This window comes from Protopterus annectens, chromosome 9.part0 (assembly GCF_019279795.1).
Source record: "Protopterus annectens isolate FY-2018-M chromosome 9.part0, PAN1.0, whole genome shotgun sequence".
Lineage (NCBI taxonomy): Eukaryota > Metazoa > Chordata > Ceratodontiformes > Protopteridae > Protopterus > Protopterus annectens.
This window is the reverse complement of record NC_056743.1, coordinates 1689856832-1689869544: the sequence shown is the minus strand read 5'-3', so window position 1 is coordinate 1689869544 and position 12713 is coordinate 1689856832.

The window sequence follows — 12713 nt, the reverse complement described above, 5'->3', positions numbered from 1 at the left end:
GTCCGATTGTGAAACACGCCAATCCTTGTACTGATTTTAGTCAGAAAGGTGGACAGACCACCTGTCTTGATAAACTAACAGGTACACACCAATCCTTTAAGTCCAGTAAGCTAACATTCACACAATAATACATAATGCTCTCTGTATATCTGCATCCCCCCCAAACACTGGAAAATATGAAGGTGTCTCCAAACACCATTATATTGGGCGACTTCAACTACTCAAACATAGACTGGGAGCATTACTCTAGCTCCAACACCCTAGCCCAAAGGTTCCTAGAATTTATAAACTCAAATGCTATGGAACAACTTGTTACCACTCCCACAAGAGGGGAAAACATACTGGACCTGATCATCACCAACATGGGGACTCTATGCTTCAGACCAGAAGTGTATCCCTCACTGGTAAGATCAGACCATAAACTAATCTCACTGGATATTCACATCCCGACCCCACCCCCTGCCCAGAAAACCACAGTGAAAAACTTTTCTAAAGCAAATTTCAAACTCCTCAAAACTGAGGTGGAATCCTTCAAAGCCCCCGGGCCTGTGGAAAATATGGCCCAGACCGCAGAATCCTTTATAAATGCATTCTATGAACACCTTCAGGAATGCATGGATCATGCGATCCCAAATAAAACCAAGACCCAGTCTTCCAAAGGCAGATGTCCTGTCTGGTGGACCCCAGCCATAAACAAACTATACAATAGAAGGAGGAAGCTACTAAATGATAGAGCAAAATCCCAAAAAGGGAAGGCATCACTGATCAGTATTAGCAAAAAACTACGGGCACTCATAAAATTGTCTAAGGCCAGCTTCGAGGAAAATGCACAGGACACTAATAATAATCATAAGGCTTTCTTTAGTTATGTTAGGAACCTGGGTGGTAATTCCCAGATATGCTCAGAATTAGTCCAAAATGACAAAAAATACACTGAACCCACAGACATTGCCAACATCCTAGCTGACAGGTTCAGCAATCTTCTCCCCCTCCCCACCAAAAGGGCAAATATCTATCCCAGCAGAGTGCTGCCCCCCAGACATCTCAGATGCTCAGGTAAGAGCCGCCCTCTCCAAAGCAAAAAACACAGCATCAATGGGACCAGACGGTGTCCCGGGCTGCATTCTACATGAACTCCAAGAAGAGCTTAACCCAAACATAAAACTACTGTTCAATCTCAGCCTTACTACAGGATATGTACCCAAAGAGTGGCATACAGCAACAGTGGTCCCTCTCCATAAAGGTGGTGCCTCAACGGATCCTGGAAACTATTGCCCAATAAGCCTGACTAGCTTGGTCTGCAAAGTTATGGAAAGCATCATCATGGACCTCATAAATAAAGATATTGGGGACCTACAGACACTAGATCCTACAGTTCGGCTTTGTTAAGGGCAGATCCTGCCTCTTAAACCCGGTTGATTTCTTTGAAACAGTCACCAAGGCCATTGACGAGGGGAAGGTGGTCCACACAGCCTACCTGGACCTCGCAAAAGCCTTCGATACAGTGCCCCACTCAGGCATTATAGATAAGCTCACCAGCTTAAATATAAACCCCTATTTCACTAGATGGATTGCAAACTGGCTCAAGGACAGAACCCACATGGTTAGAATTGCTGGAGCCATGTCAGACTCCAAACCAGTTACAAGTGGTGTCCCACAAGGCTCAGTCCTGGGACCTCTCTTGTTCGGTATATATTTCTCGGAGGTACAGGCCAACACGGAAGGACTGTGGCTGACCAAGTTCGCAGATGACTGCAAACTGGGCTCCATAATCGACTCTCCAGCTGACACAAACATCCTCCAAAAGGGCCTCATAGAAACAGACAACTGGTGCCAGAGCCGTGGCCTCAAGCTAAATGCCAAAATGTGTATAGTCATCCCCTTTGGCAAAAACAAAGTGCCCACAAATTACCACATAGGTGGTAATCCATTAAGTACAGAAGAAGTAATTAGGGACCTGGGGACCCAAGTTGATAGCAATCTCTCATTTGACAACCACATGGCCAAAGTGATTAGAAAAACATTTTATATAGCCCACCTAATCATGAAGGGTTTCACATCTAGATCAGGGGAGGTCATCGTGCCTCTTTACTCATCCCTCATCAAGCCCATAATTGAGTACAATGCCCCTTTTGGGATGTACCTTACCAGACACCTGCAGCAACTGGAAAGACCCCAAAAGTACCTCACCAAGAGGATCAAAGGGCTCAAACAGATGCCATATGCTGCCCGGTTAAAGAAACTCCAGCTCTACTCAGTGGCATACCACCTGTTCAGAGGCGATCTGTGCCTGACGTACAAAGTCATGTCCAACCCGGAATTAATGGACATGCTGCACCTCAAAAAATCCAAATCCCCTCGAGGTATGCGCTTGAGAGACTTGAACCTCAGCACTGAAATAAATAGAACATGCTGGAGGGACAGATTCATAACCCAGGGGCTCCCTTCACTCTGGAATAAAATCCCAGTCCAGGTTAGGCAGAGTCCCTCATTGACTCTCTTCAAGAGGAATCTTGATGAGTGGATGGGAGATCATAGGTTTACCCCGGGTATCACTTCTGTGTCACAGTTAGACAGAGGCACAGTATACTAACCTTGAAAAAGGGCATAGCAAAATAAATTTAAAATGGGTGGCGAAAGCCAAACACATTCTGGCTAGGCTTATAAATGCCCTAGGGCAGATAGCCTAGTATGAAACTATGAACCTATGAGCCTATGAACGTGTGTGTTTAGGGTCTACCAAGGATGTAGGTAGGCATACTTAGTACTGGAATTGTCCAGTTTTCCTGAGAATCCTGTGCTAATGTCAACAATAAAAAATACAAACCCTGCAGAAGTGAGTACATTAATATGCACAGTATAACAAGTCACAAACAGTTCATGTGCCAAAAGAATACTTCTCAGTAACTACTTTTGTATGGCAGTTAATTATATAAGAAGAAAAGAAACTACATACTCACATATATCTTGTGTAAGCATTTGTAGGGGTGAGTTAAACTCTACACTGATAGCTCTGTACTGGAAGTGGCAACAGTCAGGTCTGAGTACAACATGTACATCACTGTCTACACCTCTAGCTTCAGATATAAGAAGTATAACAACCTCCTGACTTACACAACAGTCTCCACAGCAAACAAGCATGGGCCCCACTCTGGAAATTTGAAAGGGCTACGCCTACATAACTTAGCAATTTATAGCATTGGGTTGCTATGACAGTGAGTACTGCAATTACCACACAGCAGGCTGTATGCATTTACCAAATTCTGGGCACCAATTGGTGCAGAGGGCATCACATGCACATGTGCAGATACCTATAAAAGCAGACTGTACTTGCTATCCCCACATGCAATCATTACATTGCACGTGTTATAGCATCTGCAAATGTGGAGAGGAGTAAAAAAATTATTACTTAATAAAACAAAAATTTAATTAAGTAAAACAAATTTACTGAATTACTAACCAAAACTATTAATTAAGTAAAAAAAAACTTAATTAATAACCAAAAAAAATTAAGTAAAAGCAAACTTTACTTAATTAATACCAAAAAAAAAATTGTCAAAACATACACAGACGGACCTGAAAGTGACAAACAGGTATGTAACAGATATGTGGTTACCTGCAAGTAGTAGATGTTTATGAAGAGTACTGTACATACTTTGAAACATGCATATGTGGCAGCAGTAGGTATGTATGCACTGATACCATGCATAACTACTGCCATGGACAAATTAGTGTGTAGCTGTGTGCAGTGGGACATAACTGTGACATATGTAGATCAGCATTAAATGTCAAACATCTGATCATGTTATCTATGTTCTGTACAGTACTGTGTATAATGGCTGTTTGGGGGAGTAGTGCAAACAGCTATATAAACCTGGATGTGATAGAGTAACACTTGCATGATAGTCATATAATGTGTAGCTTAGCATTAGCAACTGCTGTACCAGGCTAGTATAGTAATGTAGCATTAGCAGCTATAAATACTCCCTGTAATATTACTGTTATGCACACATGTGACAACTGTTCATGTTGTAGCAAGGCCCAACAGGTCATCCGTGAGGTCTACGGACTTACAACAGTGTGGACCTTGTGTGTGTATGGCACACACATATGGAGAGATATTTATGTGTCAGATATATTATCATCTTAACATGTGCATAGAGCAAGGGACATACTGCAACTGTTTGTGAAGGGTGGACATATATATGTTGGTGAAGGTTGTTATGTGCATATTTTTATGTGGGTTGTAGTGTGTGGCAAACAAGACAGCATACAGTGCTGGATATGACATGTGGTGTTTAAACGCTGTGGGTATGATTTGTTAGGTTTTAATCTTCCAGACAGGGAGTCCTGCTAAAGATACATGGGCTGAGAATACCTACAATGCATTCTGCACAAGACTGTGCAATATTATTACATAACTGTATCCCTCTCAACCTTTGCATAATTGATATTCCCACCATGAATGGTGGACTGTATATGTGCCTATATGTAAATCGATATGTAAACCAATGGATGTTTATATGTACGCTCAAGCTCAGTGTTGTAAATGTATTGCCATCCCTTTTGTTAAAAACCCTGTACCCATGAACTACCACATAGGTGGTAGTCTACTCAACACCAAAAGTGTGATAAGAGACCACGGGACACAGGTGGACAGTAGTGCCCCTTTTGATAATCACAGTGCCACACTAGTCATGTAAACTGTGTACGGTCCACATGTCATCAGAAAAGGTGTGTCATCCATGGAAAAAGAGGTCAGTGTTCCACTCTACTCATCAGTCATAAAACCCATCATAGAGTACAATGGCCCTTTTGGTATGTACCTCAGAAGACATCTACAGCAACTGTAGATGCCAGGCACATACCTCACAAGGAGTATTACCAGACTCAAACAGATGCCCTATGCAGACTGTCTTACAAAACCACAGCTACACTGTGTCGCATACCGCCTACCCAGAGGCAACCTCTGCCTAACATACAACGCTATGCCAAACCCACAGGTGTTGGACATGCTCCATTTAAACAGATCAAAATCACTACAAGCTACACACTGTACTGATCTATACCTTGTAACGTCAAAAAGCAGAACATGCTGGGGTGGTACATTCTCATCTCAGACACATACCATACTCTGGAACTAATTACCTATCAATAGCAAAGAAAGGTCCTCATTAGCAGTCATCATGAATAATCATGATGAATGGATGTGAGATAGGAAATACAACCCGGGAATCACCTCTGTGGCTCTACATGACAGGGGCACATGAACTTAAATTACATGGGTGTTGAAGGGCAGGGTACCATATGGCTAGGCTTCTATAGGCCCTATGGTTAATAGCCAATTAGCTACCTAGGACCCGATACACACATGCATGTACTTGTTGCATTAATTGCTATGTGAGGTTGACTGAGTGTGATGGTGAATGTGTAGGTGAATGTGTCAATGTTGTGTATATGTGTGATAGCCTAGTGGGAAACTGTTTATATCATGGTATGTAGTGTTCTAGCTCTGATCCCTGCAAAGGATATGTATGCTATTGCTAGGCAGGAAAAGCAGTATGGCGTACGGTGTGATGTAGTCCCATGGTGTTTACTGGAGTGTGCCATTGTAGGCTAAAGCAGTACATGTATGCTTATTGATTGTTAACACTAGTGAATACAAATTCCGTATGAACTGTAGTACTACCTGAAGCTGTAGGCCTACACAGCACAGTATGGTGTATATCCACATTGCTTGGAAACACTGTTTTGTTTGTTACCTGTAGTTCTCACACATTACATACCTCAGGCATAAGATTTTATAAGTGCTGACACACAGTACTGTATGGTACACAGGTAAAGCTCATCTGGGTTGCCATACCTTTGTGTCTTGTAGGTATGTCTGATGTGTGTGTAGGTATGCCTGTAACATGGCGTCGGTCGTATGTGTGTTACAGGATATAAGTGCATATCTAGCAACATGTATAGTGTAGTACAGCAGTATGCCACCTATATTGATGAATGTGCACATATGTTACTTAGGGGTTTGCTATCAACAAGTAGTGTGGTGTACTGGTAGTACTGTAACTACTTTACAATCATTTCAATGGATGACATATTTCTGTATGCATTAGCTTCATATATACCTCCTGTGTCTAGGTGGTGAATTGTGTCACTTACAGTGTGCCATGTACTGTTGTATAGTCTTACATACTGGTTTCACTTTGTTGCTGTGCAGAACATGGTTTAATATATAGAATGTGCCAGGCACTGTCAGGCAGTTGTGGGATGAGCACTGATATGTGGTATTAAAAATGTGTATCTACTGACAGCCAATAGGTTGCTATATATGGCATTTCATTGATATCTGTACTTTAGAATGTTGTGTGCCACATGACTTGCTCACAATTATTGCTTTATTGTCTTCCAGAGACATGTCTCACCATAGCAACCCTGCATATTCCCCTGAAGTAGAGGAAATCATAATATCCACCCTAGTACAACATCACACCCTGCTGTTCTCCAGAACCAGCCAGGACCAGCATGAGCGGACTGCACTGTGGCCAGATGTTGTCTGTCGTGTTAATGACGTAGGCATGCATAACTGGACTTATGAGCACTGCAGTGATTTAATTAGACATGTCCGGCAGCATGCATCCATTGTCAGCAGACAACAGCTTGCCACAGGTGATGGTGCAGCATTACATCCACCCCTCACCAGAGTAGAAGAGCTGCTCCTCAGCGTGGTGGCTCCTGGCCAACCACTACAACAGACATGTGTCATCATGGAGGCCAGAGTCACCCAGCAAGTTGACTCGGAGCTTTCAGGTAACATGGCATATCTGTAGACTACTGTTAGCTCGATTGTTAGAACATGCATATGTCAGATGTGTACTGTGTATTTAGAAGATGTGGAGCCTGGTGTTGTGCAATACTGATAATTTGGAACATAATCGGTATGGCTGTGACTGTCAAACATTGTACTACTGTAAAATTGCAAACTCACAGCAGCAATGCCATAGTTGTTGACACTGACAACCTGTCTCATATCCTTGTAGGTCCCGCTGGTGTGACAGCAAGACAGCAGACTCATGCTGGTGAGTGTTCTACATTTAATATAGCAAATAACATGTGCATGTCATAGGTGAGTTGTAGGCCATATACACATGTAAAACACCTACACATAATGCATGCTCTGCATGTTTTCTGTGGGACTATGCACATCCCAGTAACATGAGTAGCTGCCTGAAACACATGCAATACACAGAGCATCCCAAACAATTGTGGTACAATGTAGTGGACATTGTATAGGCAGAGTCAATACACATGCACACAACATACACCACTTTGTCATACACAGTACGTTTTAATATGATACACATGGCGTATTTAGACACCTGCTGTAAGGTCAGACTCCAGTATCCCAGATGTCATCCACACAGCACACATACTGTACCTGAGGGGTAGAGGCCTATCATGGGGCGGTGCGACACTCTTCAACACACAACACATTCATGTTAGGCAATGCTCCCTATTGAACACCTTACATACCCATGTAACAACTGCCTGTGAAATGGTTAATGTAGCCACAGTGTTGCAGTTCAGGTACAGCAAGATAGTTGCCAGTGTGGCACACATTAGTGGCCTTGAGTGACCACATGATGCTGCCTGATGATGGCTCATGGTACTACACTACATCCAGTTACAGTAACTACAATACTACACATAGAATTCATTGCTATACACCTGACAGTTGTGTGAATCCAGCCATGGTATGTATACCTGTGAGTGATGGTCCACAGGACATTGAAAAGCATTTAATACTTGCACAGGAATGTTGTGTCCATGTACACATTGTGTTCCAGGGTGAGGCCAATCATTGAACAACACACATGCATCAAAGACATGTATACTGTTATTAACAAGGACTCTCTACACTCGCACTGCATGCTGTTGAGCAACACACATCCTGCATGCTGACACGTGTGATAAGACTCTTTGGCTTGTGATACTGTACTCCACCATCGACCACTAATGAGTATGTTCTGGACTGCTGTTGGTGTGTGTGTGTGTGTGTGTGTGTGTGTGTGTGTGTGTGTGTGTGTGTGTGTGTGTGTGTGTGTGTGTGTGTGTGTGTGTGTGTGTGTGTCTACTTTAGTGAGTAGTGTATTTGTGTTCATGTGTGCATGTGGGCTAACATCATGTACAGATTGTAAAGTGTGTTTCCTGTCTTCCTCTCACAGGTGCTGATGTTGTGTTGGTTGAGTGCAGCAGGGAACCTGAAGTCACTGCCACAAATAGTGGAAATGATGATACATGTGTTGTGGCACAGGCAGGTTTGACAGGGTCTGTCGTTGGGCCGCCAATAGACAGTACACAGCTTTCCACCCCATCTATGCGCACATTCATACTGCCAATACATCCCTCATCACCAATGGCCTTAGCTGAGGGACAGCATACAGTAGGCATTGACCAGGATAGTGTGGTATCTATGGCACATGCATCCCCTCACAGCAGCCATACCCAGATTCCTGGAATGGTACCACATAGGCAGATGTCCATGCGTTCTCGTGGGAGCACTGCTGGTCGTAATGCCCCTGGCAGATGTGCCCCCACAGGTCTTACAACCTCAGGTATGTTCTGGGCTGTAATGCAGGCACAGGCATGTATGGAATGGTACACCAGACAGGGACTAAGAGTGCAGAGGGCCCATAACATCGCTATCAATGACAGTATCCGTGACCTTGCCGGTGCCATCCATAATTACACCGAGGTCATTGATAGACATTGGGGGGAGACATTAGATGTCCTCCACAATGTCATGTCCATGTGCCAGGACAGTGCAGGATGGCTGAGACGTCGATGTGGACATATGCCAGCAACATCATCGTCTGGCAGTCGTCGTGGACAACACACAAGTTACAGCCATTTCTGTAGTGGCAGTACCAGCCCCAGCAATGCTGGGGCTTGGCTGTCAATAGACTGTCATAGACGACCATGTGCACATGGCTCTGGCCAGTCCCAGCAGGGACATGGGTCCAGTTAGCATCCCTCTGCCTCTGATGATAGTACCCAGTCTGGGTTACTGTCCGTGGCACCCCTGCCAGGCACAGGTACTGTGTCCATGGCCAGAGATGGTAATCTGTACAGCCTGGCAGGTACAGTCTGTGGCTGTCCCACAACCTCCCATATATGGCAGCCACATGGTGGAACTGTGTGCATGCAGACACACACACACATACACAAACACATTATATCAACATTGACCCATGCTGTACTGTTGTCTCTCTCACACACACACACACACACACACACACACACACACACACACACACACACACACACACATACATGTCGATTGAATGGGTCAATGTCGGGCTCTGGCAAACCAACAACATACCTTGTGCATATGATGAAACTGTGCCACCTCCTGTCATCTGTAATATTGATGCAGGAACAGGCTAACATGGTGCTGATGCACAGGGTGACTTTATAGCAGTGTAGCAATGTTAGCATGTTGTCAACAGTAAAGTGTAATGATATCCTTGTAGGTATATCTGAGCAGGCATGATGCATTAAAGCTATGATTATCAATGTAGTATTGTTTACATCAGTGTTATTTCCAAAAATGTATTGTCCGCCCATGTGCCACTTGGCTGATGTGTGTAGTTCTGGCAGTATGTGTTGGTGAGTGGACAGTACATGTGTGATGTGTGCAGTACAGATTTGCAGGTGTACATTTGTGAACATGGTGGAGGTGCACTGTCTGCATGTACGTGCATAGTGGACACATGGGAAGGGTGACATGCCCTGTATTACACAGTGTTAACACTTCATAGTTTCTATTGGTGGCCAGTATGCATTTTACTACACATATGTTTTAACTTGGGTACACATGTGTGTATGACATGGTTTGACACTATGCTGTGGGTGATACTGTTACTATCTGTCATTGGTTTGCATTCTGGTAGTATACACAACCTCAACAGCCTGACTATAACCAATCATTAGATGATGTCTTGACAACAGACACACAGATGTAGGAAACTCAGTAGCATTTGGATCCTTCCAGTACTATACTATACCAGTAACCAATGGTATTGACAGCCACCCATTCCTGGGACCACTCCTGTTTGGCATGTAGCCCTCTTAGGTACAAGCAAACACACTAGGGATATGTCCGTCCACATCTGAAAATGCATACAGTGGCCTACAATGCATTCTCCGGATGAGACACTTATCCTCCACAAGGGTATCATACAGACAGATACCTGTTGTCCAGCCCATGCTGTAAAGCTATAAGCCAACTATAGCATAGTCATCCACATTTACTAAACATAGTATCCCGACAGTACCACATAGGTAGTAGCCCACAACATGTAGAACGGGTACTGATGTGTACATACAGCCAAGTGTTATGTCATCTGTCCTTTGGTATTCACATTTCCAAAGGTATTCTGAAGTCCTTCAGTGTATCACATAAGCAATAAGGGGTCTGTATGCATATCCACAAAGTTGTTGTACATCTATAATGAATGTCCATTATTGACAGACTTTGTTGTGTTTGAACATGTCTGAAATATACCCCAGGCATGAACCCTCAGTCACACTATTCTATAGAAACTGTCATGGGTGTGTGTGACACAGATGACCTAGGCCACAGATCACTACAGTGGCTGGCCTTGTCACAAACATATATATGTGTCCTAAGGTCTGAGAAGCAACAGCACAATCTGTCAAAGGTAACAGATGTATTCATGTAGAAAGCAGGCTTCACACCTATGAACTAATTGAGGTCACGTGTACATATATGTATTTGCCACACAGATACCTGAAGTGTGCAATGCACATATTGTTGTTTTACTGATATGTCATACAGTAGTAAAAGCAAAACCCACAACACATTGACCAACAGTGTCACACACACACATACACACACACACACACACACACTCAGCAATTGTAGGATTTAAACACCTACCTAACTATGTTATGATACTAGGGAAGTACGCATTAACATGACATGCTATATGCTTGACTGGGAGTTTGCAGTTCCACTGCTATATTTGTAGGATGCTGACATCATCAGACTTGCCAAAGAGGAATATACCACTTTTAAGGTGTTTTCCTAGTCTCCAAAAAGGGCACTCCTTTCAAAGGAAATCACACACAAATGCACACCCTGCAATAAACACACAGCAATTGCAGGATTCAACCCCCTAACTAACTATGTGATGATACTAGAGAGATATGCATTAACACAACATGCTATATGCTTTATTGGGAGTTATCATTTCCACTGCTATATTTGTGGGATGCTGACATCATCAGACTTGCCAAAGAGGAATATACCACTTTTAAGGTGTTTTCCAAGTGTCCAAAAAGGGCACTCCTCTCAAAGGAAATCATACACCCACCCACACACACTCAGTAATTGCAAGATTCAAACCCCTACCTAACTATGTCATGATACTAGAGAGCTACACTTTAACACAACACGCTATATGCTTTACTGGGAGTTTTCATTTCCACTGCTATATTTGTGGGATACTGACATTATCAGACTTGCCAAAGAGGAATATACCACTTTTAAGGTGTTTTCCTAGTCTCCAAAAAGGGCACTCCTCTCAAAGGAAATCACACACAAGCATACACCTCCCCCCACACACACTCAGCAATTGCAGGATGCAAACCCCTACCTAACTATGTTATGATACTAGAGAGATACGCATTAACACAACTCACTATATATTTTGCTGGGAGTTTTCATTTCCACTGCTATATTTGTGGGATGCTGACATCATCAGACTTGCCAAAGAGAAATATACCACTTTTAAGGTGTTTTCCTAGTCTCCAAAAAGGGCGCTCCTCTCAAAGGAAACCACACACAAACACACACTCAGCAATTGCAGGATTCAAACCCCTACCTAACTATGTTATAATACTAGAGAAATGTGCATTAACACAACACGCTATATGTTATTTCTCCTGCTATATTTGTAGGATGCTGACATCATCAGACTACACAATGGTAATGTGTGTGCACTTTTTTTTATGCAATCCCAGGACTGAGCCATGGGGGACAGCAGGTATTACCAGCTTGAACAGGACTCCACAATTCTTACCTTGTGTAATCTATCTGTGGCTCAGTTGCCAATCCATTAGATGACAATACATATTTATGCACAGGTTGTTGATTTTGTGGATACGACATGTGTCTGGGATGTTGGAAAAGGGCTATTCAAAGTCTATGTGGGACGTGTGTAGCTCATTTCAGTGATGTATGTCCTGGGTGGCTGCCTTGCAAACAGTCTAGCAGGTTTGGGAACCATGATCTGCCCATGACCAAACCAAAGTTGGTAGGGTTGTGTGTTTGTAGGCTACCAATAGCTCTGTTTATGACTTCAATCATGATGGACTCCATGGCCTTGCAGATCAGACTTCATAGGCTTATAAGACTATAGTTACCATGGTCTGTTGTGCACCAACACTTGTGGAGTGTGCCATATGTTGCTGTAACCCATTCAACAGTTGCATATCCTGTAGAGAGGGTGAGGCTCAACAGACTGTTCAGGTGCAGGGTCTGTTTATTCTGCAGTTCACTTATGACAAATATAGGGAATCAATGTAATCCAATTGATGCCATGTTTTCAGCTTTGGAAGGAGCTGTTTACCCATTCTACATGTGATATCTCCTGGTATGATGATAGGGCCTTTTGTCAGTGGGAGGT